Here is a 13,265-nt window from a genome sequence, read left to right on the forward strand (position 1 = left end):
TGTTAACCAACCTGACCTCATTCATTGTCAGATATGGTAAAAGAGATTCTACAGAGTTTTAATTTTGATGTCTGTTTCTACTTCAACCCATCAGTCTTCCTAGTAACCTCCGTGGACATTATGTTGTTTATTCCTATTTAAAATCTTTGCAGATAATTCTATTCTCCTTCCTCTTTTTTAGATGGATTGGAAGAAGGGTGTTTCCATGATCCCATAGTGTAAGGAGTCGTTATCCAAAACACACACAAAAGTAACTTCAGAAATCCTTAACTTGGACATTTTCCTTGAGACTAGATCAACCAATCCTCCAGCCACCAGAGTTGATAACATCGTCTTCATGTGACAAACCAAAGTTTATTCCAGAGTCCTTTAACTTCCATACAACTGAAGCAACATTTTCTCAGGAGAGATGATGATAACATTACTGCCTTTACCCACTTTTCCTTCCTTTCCCTAACTGCTGCAATCAGGTCTCCCAGTCTGCCTTGGATCCTTCTCTAACTGCTTTACATCACTCTGCTTTGCATTTCCCACAGAGCCATTGCTCCCCAGCTGTTCTGTTCTGTTCTGTTCTGTTCTGGGGACGTTTTGGTCTCTTACACTGTAAAGGACGGAGACTCATCTCTTCCATTGGTGCTCCAAATCCCATCCTTCACTCCCTCTCAGTGCCCAACAAGCTGGAGAAGCATTTCCAGCAGGGAACAGTGATGCATGACCTGTCCTCTCTTTCAGAATCAACCACCAATCAAACTGTGGTTTTACAGAAGTGTGGATTTCCAGACTACTATTTTTTGCACCTTAAGATGCTGTACTGCCCTGTCTCCCTAGCAGATAATCAGTGAATCATTGTGGCTCTTCATCAGCTTTTCAATCACTCAGACAGATAGGTTTTCTTTGATTTGGATGAGGCAAAAAAAAGTTTAAAATATATCATTCCATGTGCACTTGTGAAGAGGAATCTTCTTGTCAGGCATGCTAGGAGGGAGCGTGGGAGGGGACACAATTCCACTTCCCAAAACCCCTACTTTGGAGCACAGACTGTTTTCATGCTTTTCCACCAGTTTACTGTGAGTGTTAGGGAGAATATGAGTGGGCAAAGGCCCACAGAAATTATTGTGAAGGAGGTGAGGCCTTGGCAGAGGTTGCCCAGAGCTGTGGATGCCCCATCCCTGGAAGTGTTCAAGGCCAGGCTGGATGGGGCTTGGAGCAACCTGGGATAGTGGAAGGTGTCCCTGCCCATGGCAGGGGTTGGAATGAGATGATTTTTAAGGTCTCTTCCAACCTAAAACATTCTGTGATTCTCAGATTTTCTTTACCTATTTTATTTTTACACACAAAAAGATGTTTCTTCATAGCAGATCCTCACCTAACACTTTAATTCCTCCAGAAGAAAATGCAACGCATCCTGAAAGCTCAGCCCATGAGACAACAGACTTGCTACTGTTTCTCCTTTAATTTTAACCTTTATTAATTCCAGTTCAAATCAGAAAACCTCTGCTTCAAACTGCAGACTTTCAAAGGCACTTGGATGTCCTTGTCCACTTCTGAAGTCAGAGCCTGTGTTTGGTCAGCAGAGGATGCTAATGGGTCATTTAGCTTCAAGCAGAATTCTCAAATAGTCCATTAAGAGCCTCAATGAGTGCACAGTTATCACTTCACATGGCTTTTCCATCATCCCCTTTGCAGAGAGATTCTCTTCTTTTCCTCTTTTCCAGCATTAGAAAGTCCAAATCCCTCTTATTTTGGATTTGCACAGTCTCGTCTCCCTTCCTTTTTTCCTTGCTTTTAACCAATTAAACCATAAACAGACTGAGGCTGATTAGAGGACAGGAGAGCTGCAGCCCAGTCTGAATCCTGGGATTTGGTTCACATTTTATGATCTTGTCCTGGCTGGCAAGTCAGGGTAATGTTTCCCACTCTTTAAAATACCTCCTAGCATATTTAATATAACTGTCCTTCAAAGCCATAAAAACCATGGTAGGATTCTCTTGTCTATTCCTAGTTTTGGTGGCTTTTTTTTTTTTTTTTTTTTTTTTTAATTATTTTACATTTCAGGTAGGAAAATGTTGAATCCTTTGGGTTGCTTTAGTCTCCAAAAAATAAATCTGTACATGCTGGTGGAGCAGCAGAAGCAGCTTCTGATCCCTTCCTGGACACACCACCTTTCCTACACAATCCTGAGGAAGAGTGGCAGGATACCAGCACTCCAGGGGTTTGTCACTTAGTTAGAAAAATACTGATATATGAGCAAAAGCAGAATGTCCCCTCACTGGACAAGTGCACACCCTGAATCAGGAAGGGCCTTGAAAGAATCCCTTCAATGAGACTTGACACAAAGATTGGACTTGATGACCTTGGAGGTCTTTTCCAACCCTAATATTCTATAATTTTGTGATACCCTGTGGAGCTCACTAAACCTGTCCTGTGGAGACAACCAGCCTGGATTTCTGTGAGCTCCAGGGTCCTCTCCTGCCTTTATCAGAGGAGAAAGATGCAAGCACAGAATGTATTGAACAGATTCTCCTCCCCAGACAGGATCTGCAGACTGTGGTATGGGCAACCTCACTTAAATATTGCATAAATATACACTAATAAACAACATAAATAATAATATTACATCTAACTAACTCTGCTATTATCCCTAGTTTAAGTTAACACAGTCTAAATGCCAAACTGAGATTACAAATGGTGTCTTAATGCCCCACTGCCATTCTTGAAGGACACTGAGAGACAAAAATAGACACATCCCTTTTAATGAGTTTTGCAAAGAGTTTTTTCAAGAACTCTGAGGTAACATTGCACACTGGAAGCACAGCAACTTCAGAAATGTAAGCACTGAGCAGCAAAGAAATTCCAGTCTATGTTTTCCATGTGGGCATATATGGGGAACAATCTTTGCCTCTCTCTAAAGTAGGATTTCTTCCTTCTTACATTCAGTAAGGGAATAATTATTATGCTGCATACATCATACATGTTTAGAAATTTTACTTATCTACTCAGGTTTTCTTAGGACATCTATCTAAAGTCAGGTTCTCATGAGGCAACGCAAAGCTCTCACTTAATGTAAAGATCCTGATTTTTTTCAAGAGGTTTCCATGACAGCAGGATCATATAATTAATGCAATGATTGGGTTATATCCATTTAAAGTGGAGGAAGTAGAGACACATTCCTTGGGTGAAAGTACAGCTGATCTCAAGAGAGTTCTAGTTTTCCCAAGGAATAAAAAAAAAAAAAAAGAAAAAAAAAAGTGATTCATTATGCCACCCCTTGCATCAAAGTTAATCTACACTTACATGGAAATGGAAAACTGTTTCCAAAACTGTAACAGGGTTTCTCACCAGGACAAGTTCCTTACTGCCCAAGACAGACACTACAAGGTTTCTGCCCTAATTTTGGTAATCTCAGAATAACAAAACCACAGCCACAGAAAAGTTGAGGAATAATTAAAAAAAAAACCAAAACAAAACAACAAACTAAACCAAAACAACCCACAAAAAGCCAAACCAGATATAAAATGAATCATTTATGTTACAGCATAATTCTTCAGGGAGCTTTGCATTTTTGCAGCATTTCCCACGCATACGACTAAAATGCAGTGGATTTCACTCACCTTCCCCCAGTTCTTTCTCCCCTCCTTCTCTCACACTCTGCATTATTCCTATTCCCTATCTTTCTTGACTTTCCTGGAAGCTCTGAGGCAACATGACCTCCCCTCAGTTCCTGCAAGGACAGCCATGATTGCTCACAGGAGCAATTTTAAGGCGATTTTGCCCAGAATCTTCCACCTGCCCTTGGAGTTAGATGTTTGCAGACAAAACTTGCCCAAGATCACTGGCATAGCAGATGGATCAACAGCTGAAGGGCATTTTTGGTAAAACTAAATTTGGATGTTCCTCACCTCAACTTCACAAAGTATCCAGAAAACCTGTTTTGTTGTTGTTGTTGTTTGGTTTTTTTTTGGGTTTTTTTTGTTTTTTTTTTTTTTCCAGAGACCTGGAGACTTTGCCAAAGGCTCCTGGAGGTCACAAAAATCTATGGCTGCTTTCTCCATTTTTTCCTGTTAAATTGCAAAACTCTATCCACATACAGGAGCTGCTGGAATGTAACAAAAACATATTTCTCCCAGGGAAATATATACTGGAACTCCATCTTGGAAAGCACTGAGTCGCTTTAACTATCTGTTAAAATGAGTATTTAAATAGAGATAGAGAAATCAATGCAACAAACAATTTCAGGCTGAATTTGGGAAAAGTTCAAAGCTACAAGATTATCTTCTGCTGGAAAATGTATGAGAAATAATTATAAGCCCACTATCTGATTTCATTTTAATTATCTTAGCTTATTCTAAACCTTGAGTGCTATGCTGCAGCACTGCTCTGGTTTTATAGCTCTGTCCCAACCTGTTGTAAGTCCATTTCCCATAACACCTAGAATTTGTTGATTAAATTGGAGCTAATCCATTTTCATTGTACACATTTTCCCAAGATGAAAAGAATGCAACATGGGACCAAAAAAATTCTAATCCTGTAGCAAGATGTAATGTCTTTTTACAGTTATTTTTTTCTGGGCTCTCAGGGTTTTTTAGCAAAATAAGTAAAGATATATTTTAATCCTGACAGAGGCTCTTTAAACACACATGTGAAATAGGAGTGAAAAGCAGGGAAGGAATGAGCAAGGCTATTTAGGGACACAGCTGAGAAACACTTTATATTGACAAGAAAACTGGATGTGACTGAGCCTGGAAGAAACCTTTCCCTCATTGTTTCAGAAAATTAAGCTGCAAGTCATATTTTACAGCCTAGAAGGTATTTATTTCTTGGGGGTGAAATGTTGAAAAATATTTTAATTAAGTCACAACAGATAGTTAAGTAATTAAAATCCATTAAAGCCCATTATGGCCCTAGGCCCAGAAAAGTAAGTTTCATCGTGGAAATTCCCAAGCAAACACATTTAAAAGAAGGAAAAAAAATGCTCTCTTGCTAAGCATTCAAAAACTAGCTGAGGCCAGGCATAAATAATAGAAGAGGATAAAGGAAACTGTTTTTCCTGTATTTATATTGAATGGAGAAAAACAAACAAGCAAAAAAGCACTTGATTCACCTATAGAAAAGCAGCATTGAGCTTCTCCACCCTTTGTGGATTGATTACATTATGGACTGTAAGGCAGTTATGGACTGTAAGGCAGGAGTTGAAATTTCTCAACTGCCTCCACAAAGGAGGTGAAAATCCCTAGAAACAGGAATTTTAGTTCAGGCAGGGATTTGTACTAGAGCAGCTGCTCTATTCTGGGAACATCAGAGCCTACGACACCACTTCAGAGCAGAGTCACACCCTACAACTCCATGGCTGGGGGGGGTTTCTAGGTCTTCTGCAGGACAAAATTGGGCAGGTTGCTTTCATTAGAAATTAATTAAATTAATCTCTCCAGTATTCCATCTTTGTTCCATCACTCCCAGGTCTCAGCCCTGGCACTGGGATGAAGACAGTAACCAAAGAGCTTTTCCCTACAGGATTAACCCAAGATCACCTGACTCTGTCTCTCCCTCCTGCAATGTTAAATAATAAAAATATCCATAGAAAATTGGGATTGTTGAGGCTGAAAATGACCTCTAAGATCACCAAGTCCGACCTTCAACCCAGCAAGCACCAACAAGTTCACCATTAAACCCTGTCCTCGAGTTTCATATCCACCGGTTTTTAAACACTTCCAGGAACAGTCACTCCACCACTTCCCTTGGCAGCCTCTTCCAATGCTTCCAAAGCTTAGGAGTGAGGACTTGGATGAGGTCTGGAAATACCCTGAGCTTTTCAGTTTGGTTGTATGGGCAAGAATATCTCCTAGTGAAAAAGGACCAGTTTTCAATTTCCATTTCTTGGGTTATTGTGATAAGCAAGCAAAAATCTACTCTTGTACTCAATGCCAACACACTCAGTAAGATAATCCATTTTACTTATAGAAATGCTTACCCATATTTCAAACTTTAAAATAAAGAACAATTAATGAAGCATTTTTGAACAAAGCCAGGAGTGCAAGAACTTCTGCAAGTACAATTCCATGACTCGAGCAAAGAAACCATTGCAGACTAACCGGCTCTGGAAATTTATTTCCTGCAAGCCCATTCAGCAGACAAAAACCAAAAAATATTACATTAAACAACCACACAATAACAGCCTCCAGTTATCAGGCAGGTTCTTTTAAGGGCCTCAACTGGGCAGTGAAAACCCACCCTGATTAATTTTCAAGTGCTGCTTCCTTTATTGTAAGATTAACAAACCTGTTTGATACAAAATGGTTCATTTTATATGCAAATCTCTGTAGAGAGTTTTGTGACATTAAAGAGGTTCATACAATTTTGTTCACCCTGACCTCAGAGGTCATTTGGAATTTCATGAAAGCATTTGTCTATGCTCTTAATATGCATTTTGAAAGCTAATTTGAGGTCTGCTGGATTGAGAGCCCAGGTTCTTAATTATGTTTGGACGTGTTTATACAGAGATGATATTATAAATCTGAAACTGCTGTCATTCTAGTGGACAATAGCAGAAGCTCTGCTGAAGGCTGGAGAGTTCTCATGGGAGAGGAAAAGAAAATATTGGAGCAACACAGCAGAAAGTCAGACATTGTAGATGTGTGGTTACCTCTAAGAACTATGTAAACATACAGAGAGGAAAAAAATCTCCTTACACTCACAACAGTACTACTACTACTACTATTATTATTATTATTATTATTATTATTATTATTATTATATAACAACAATATTTTCATATTCCATTTGCAATGATAAGATCCCTTAGCTAAGCCATACACAATCAGCTCTGATAAGAGAGTAAACACTCCGTGTTATTGCAGTGGAAGGGAGGAACGTGACCTTTAACGTGTGTACAAATTAAAATGCACTGACCAAATTTGGTGACCTTCATGGTATGGCTTCCTTATAGAGCTACAATGAATTTGCTATCAAATATCACTGCTTCTGCAGGCAGGCTAGAAAAGGCCAGGAATATTATTAAGCACTTACAGCGTTTTTAAATGAGAACAAAGTAGACAAGTTACATACGAATAAAACCCAGAAGATACGAGAGCAACAAGGAAAGGCCAGCCCACAGCAGCAAGGAAATAGATCATTTGGCTTTGACATATTGTTTTTGGGCCTTCACTTGCATGTCATTTAGACTGATTCCATGCTTTCCTTTATGATGTGTTGATGTATTTGCTGCTTTCTACTAATTCTGTGCAGTTTTCCTATCCCCCGTAAGTCTCTTCACGATCCCCTCCTCATTAATTAATTTTCTTTGCATACATCTCTTCAAGCGTTCAAGGACACATTGGATGAGGCCCTCAGCAACTTGGTCTAGTGGAAAGTGTGCCCATGGCTGAGGGGATGAATTGGATGATTTTTAAGGTTCTTTCCAGCCCAAACTATTCCATGATTCCACATCCTTCCGTGATATAACCCAGGTGAAGCCAAGTGCCATCTACAGGTATGATTCCTCAGCACAGCCTACTGCAAGACTGTATTTTCTGCCACTTATTTAGCCAGGGACAACCATCCAGGATTGGATTTTCCATGCCTGGAATCTACCCCAAACTATTTCTTTTAAATGAAAATATGCCAGCCAAATCAACAGAGAAACTCTTTTAAAAGTTCCAGGCATTCCATCCTGAAAAAGATAATGGAAATATTTTCTCTAGTCCCTCCCTTCTTTGGGGAAAAATTACAGAATCACTGAAGTTGGAAAAGACCTCCATGACCAACAAGTCCAAAATTTGGCTGATCACCACCTTGCCTACTAAGTCACATGAAGAAGTGCCTCATCTGCTTGTTTTTTGAACACTTGCAGGGATGTTGAGTCCACCCTGTCCCTAGGCAGCCTGTTCCAGTGCTTAACCACTCTTTCAGTGAATAAATTTTCCCTGATGTCCAACCTGAACCTCCCCTGGTGCAACTTGAAGCCATTTTCCCTTGTCCTGTGTAAGGAAGAATAGGGAGAAAGGGGATTGCCCCTTTGATTGAGGGTCCTCATTTTAGTGTTTCTGGGAAATTTGGTTCAATTTAGGAAAGATATTACTTCTCTCAAACCCTTGCCTTTGACTAGTTCAAACTTTGAGATAATTTTCACCATCTGCCACATCTATCAGGATGAGGATGGCAGCACAGTGCTTTCTGTGTTGGCTTGCCTAAAAGCTGACAGGGGCTGATGTTGAGCCTGCACACACAGATTTAATTGCTGCATTTTCTACCTTCTGAATGCTTGAATTAGCAATCTTAATATTCCCCTAAAACACTTGTTTTTCTAATGGCTGAGACATCATTTGTAATAACACATGATAATGGCTTACATTTCAAGCATGCCTTTCAAGGCAGCGAACCTCCAACGTGATTTAAAAATTCACTAAAAGAGGATTATCTTTTTACCAGCTCTGGAATGAAGCCACCTACCTCTGGCAGCTGTTTGAGTTCTACACAGCAGACTCAGCCAGCAATTTAAATCAGGTAATGACTGGTGTGTGCACCTGAAACACTAGAGACTGCATTTCCCAAATCAGAATTCACCCAATGTAGCAAAACAAATGCTTACACTTTCGTAGAAACCACCCTGAGATGCTTAAAAGTCCCACACAGGCAGATTCAGAGAGAACTTAACCCCCCCCAACAATTCAAACCCAAAAACACTGCAAGGGAGCAGAGCAGAGAGAGAATGATTTGACCACATTAAAGCTATGCAGTGCTCGAAGAAAACCTTCCTGCTGAGCTGTGTTGTTAGTTAGATTATATTATTTTATGAATGGGACTACTTGGAAGGATTGCAAACGACAGACTTTGGCTCATTCTGCTGCCAACCTCAGCATTTTGAGCCCATCAGTTCATCCAACTTTCGATCAACCTCACTTATCTGGTCTGTACATCATCAGCTTCTCTTTCAGGGCAGGAAGTCCTAATTCTTGAACCAGCTCAATCTCTGCTACCAAAAAAACTTGAGCCCTCCCAGGACTGGCTCCTTTTGCCAACAACAACTAGGGCAAACTCGGCAGAATTTAAAAGGACCAGACCCAAAAAAAAAAAAAAAAGCATTTAGTCTGGCTTAACTCTGATGAGACTCTGATCCAAATAATTTAAGAATTTCTCCTCACTGCTCTGTGTATATGTGCAAAAAAAGAATATATATGAAAATTCTAGTAAAGACAAAATGCTTTACATGAAGGATTTTTTGAACATCCTCAACAATGTCAAATAAAGAAAACAAAGTTACTTGCAGGGAGTAGTAAAAAAACTCAGAATAATTTGGGCTGAGAAAGACCTCCAAGGCCATGAAGTCCAACCAGCACTGCCAAGGCCACCACTAAGCCATGTCCTGTTTAAATCCTGCCAGGGATGGTGACTCCAACAGCTCTCTGGGCAGCCTTTTCCAGGGTTTGGCAACCCTTTTAGTGCAGAATTGCTTTTTTTTAATATCCAGTATTAATCCTATATCTAATATCTAATATTTTTTTAATATTCTGATATTTTTCTATTTTTTTTTCTTAACCTTCTCTGGTGAAATTTGAGGCCATTTCATCTTCTTGTACAACATTTCTGTTCATGCTGGGACTGAAAGAAAGGTTTTCTGTCTTCAAGGCACTTGAACCTAAACTTGCCTCAGTAATAAAAATAAATTAGTGCAAGTCTTCAGGCACCAAACAACAACCCGAAGATCCAAGCTGGTCTGACCTGACCACCTGAAGGTACCTGTGTACCTCAGTGGAAGTCAGTACGTTACAGTAACTGATACACAAGAAGCTCCTCCCAGCCCTAAGGATTACAAGTAAAACCCAATTTTGGAAGGGTTTCCATAAGTACCATGCCATTAATGCCTCAGAATGTCAGTGGTAGGAGCTGATGGACCTCCAGAGCAAAGATGTCACAGAACCATAACAGGCACTGTCTGGTGTCTGTTTCCATTACATTTATTGATACAGTTTGGATTTTTTTTTTTTACTGAGTCTATTGATTTAATATAGGACATTACTTCCTACAAACTTTGCTCATCACTATCACTAACATCACTACTACGTTTACTACTACTAAAATACTCCCATCATTAGCATGTCAAACAGTGGTTGACAGGCACAAACTACCCTGCATTATTTTGTAACATCATAGAACACAGAATTTTAAATAGACGTCTAAATACAGTAATTTTTTCTCCTGGTACCAAAATCCAAAAAGTGCAGAAAATATTTACAAGCTCCCACCATGTCCCTGCTGATCCTTTGCACCCTGCAGGATACCTGGGAGCAGAGGGCTAAGGAAGAGTGAGAAAATTACATGGAGACCAGGCATGAAAACCTTTCTTTTGAAAAGTGACAAGTTATCTGCTAGGAACTCAAGGAATGAAAATCTCACACCTTGCCTAATGCAGACTTGAAATTCTATTTTACTGCTTCTTAAACCCATGTATACTTTTACAAGTGTGAGTCTTCACCTGTTCAAAGTAGAGCTGAGACATAAAAGCTGAGAATCTTAAATAATTGCAAAATGACAAAAGGATATTTCAATTTTACTACTTACTTATATGTCTGTCACAAAAGAAAGAAGTGGATAAAGTCACATCTAGTGTAGCACCAGTAAAACTAAGCAGAAATAGAGCCTCTATATCATTTTATTGGGTGGCACAAAATTAAATTTGAAGCAGCTTGATTTTCTCAAGAAGCCATGGAGAACTGGTTAGGCTGTCAAAATACCTGATCAAGGTATTTTTTGGTCAAGGTATCAACACTTCTTCAAGGTTTAAAGAGTATTTTGACTCTCTACTGTTTTTTCATTTTCATTTTCCTGGTGGATTAAATGCACAAATGGTAGGAGGTGGACTGAGTTGATGCTGAACTTCTGACTGCAGGGGAAAGCACCAAGTATTGGAAAATCTTGTGTGAGATGGTATTCTCCTGAAGTTTGCTGCTCAGGTTAACAGATGGAGATCCAGAGAAAGTCAAAGAGCAGAGTTCAGGACTTGTAAGAAGAGCATTTCAATATAGATACCAAAAATAAATCTGAAAATAGCAAGCAATGAAGGGAACTGTACAGGCAGATATAGCACTATCCATCCTTTTCCATTAAATTGTATTGTGGACATCTATTAATCATTTAACTTCTTCATTCCTCATTTTCCATGGAATAACATCAGGGATATGACTTCATTAAATAAATAGAGCAAAAATAGTGACCCCTGTGATGATGGAGCCGCTTGCCAAGATCAACACACAAACACCATTTTTAAAAAATATCTGGTTTTTATAGGGATGGGTTCTTTGGTTTTGTTTTAGGTTGTTTGGTTTTATTTTGTAAACTGTTTGAGCCATTTCTGACTTAAAATCTTTAAAGTCTTCTGGGATGAAAGCATTTCTCTTTAATTATGTAGTCACACAACAGAGTTACGGATATAACACTGGAGCTCATATTACAGAGAAGTAAGTTTTTGTCCTTTCCTTCATCTCTCAAATAACCATTTGAAGCTCTTGGCAGCATCTTTAAACACATCCTAAGGTGGAGCTTGGTCTGATCTGAGCTAAGGGGGACAATGATTATGAAAGCTGAGAATGACCAGAGGTCAAAACGTTTCACTGTTCCCCAGTCCTTGGTAATGAAACAGCATTCAGATCATCCTGAATTATTCATTGCCATCAAAGCTGAGAGTCTCTGCCTCTATGTCAAAATCACGACGTAATTGCAAATTGCAATGGATTCTGAATGAAAGAGATGATTGTAACAAATAATGGAATATCAGCATTGCTTCACAAATGGCCTTGGAGCCTGACCTTGCTGGTCAGAATCACAGCTCCCGTGTCTAGGAAGAGACTTGTCAGCTCTGCCAGCACAAAGGGCTCCTTACGTGAAGAGTGTAGGAATAACTCGACTGTGATAGACAACATAATAGAGCTCTGGGAATGTCACAAAGCACAATGCTAACAGTCTGTCCTACAGAGCATATCAATCCCTCACAGCAACGAGAGGACAGGCTGGAAAAGAAAGAATTAAATCAAATCACGGGTCTGTACGGGTGGAAGTGAAAACAGTCTTCATGTTTGGGTTTTATGTCATTGCAAGCATGGAAAGGGGCAGAAAGCAATGAAATGTATTAAATCCAACATATCTTTGTGCTTATGGTTTCTGTCATGGCGCCAGTTTGGAGCCACATTACAAAGCTCATCTACTCCATCCATTTATGCTGTTGAAGGAACAAGCAACCTGCAAACATTTCCTCCAATTAACAGAACAGCAGAGAGATGGGATTCTCCAGAATGGTAGAACCCAGGACATGCAGCCAAAAGGTCATGTGTCACTCAACCATAACTAACTTTTAGTCAAGAAATAAAAATTTAAGTTACACACCATCTAAATAAAATATTCTTAGAGGTGCAGACAACAAATTAATAAACTGCCAACTAATTTAAGTTAAAAAGGGATTTATGTAGTTCAGTTTGTTATGATGTAATTTTCTTAAAACATGGTGAGTGGCTCCCCTACACTGCTGAGAAGATAAGGACATTAATCACTTTTTGGGATAAGGCTGATCTGTAAATCCTCGCAGACTTATCGACAAATTCTCTCAAAGTCCCGAAAACTGGACTAAAGGAGTGGTTTGAACCTCTGAGAAAGTTTCTAAAGTAGTTCTGAGCACTTCCACCTAAACTGAAACCTCCATGGGAGATTATGCCCTGGTGCTATTTGGAGAACAACTCAAAGACAGATATCTCCAGGGAGGTCCCGCTTACAGAATTTTTTTGAGGTTGACATTGAAGCAACCGGATATTTTTGAAGAGTCTGGAGAAGTGAAGGGAACCTCTGAACTTGTGAAGTGTCCCAGCTTCTTTTACATGCAGTTGATCAAAGCATTTCACTCGCCATCCCTTTCCTCCTGGCATCTATGACAAGAGCTTAAATAGTTGAGCTCCACATGGGGAAAAACCCATATAGATATCCGTATGGATGTGTGTATACTTTCCCCTCATGGCTTGTCAAAGCCTCTGTACTTAACATATTAATTTACCAAGTTTAACTTTTTAATGCTAGCTCCTTTAAGTCATTAGAGATCCTTTTCTCATTATAATCCTCTTATTTGGTAATCAGTCTTAGCCTGTCTGTATTTTTTAAGAATATTTTAAAGTTTCTGGTGAAGATCAAGGGAAGTTTTCTCTTGCTCTAGTTCACAAACTCCAATTTATTATTAGTAAGTGGTTCAGTGCAACACTTAGACCACAGTCCATTTTTTGCACTTCTACCTC

The 13,265-nt window shown here is 39.4% G+C and overlaps 1 protein-coding gene across 11 annotated transcripts in view; it reads right to left on the bottom strand.

Annotated features, from left to right (window-relative positions):
• TSNARE1 (t-SNARE domain containing 1) overlaps positions 1-13,265 on the bottom strand; it is a 451,136-nt gene that overhangs the window by 59,104 nt on the left and 378,767 nt on the right. The gene's annotated exons all lie outside the window — the stretch shown is intronic.

Source organism: Taeniopygia guttata, chromosome 2 (genome assembly GCF_048771995.1).
Source record: "Taeniopygia guttata chromosome 2, bTaeGut7.mat, whole genome shotgun sequence".
Taxonomy (NCBI): Eukaryota; Metazoa; Chordata; class Aves; order Passeriformes; family Estrildidae; genus Taeniopygia; species Taeniopygia guttata.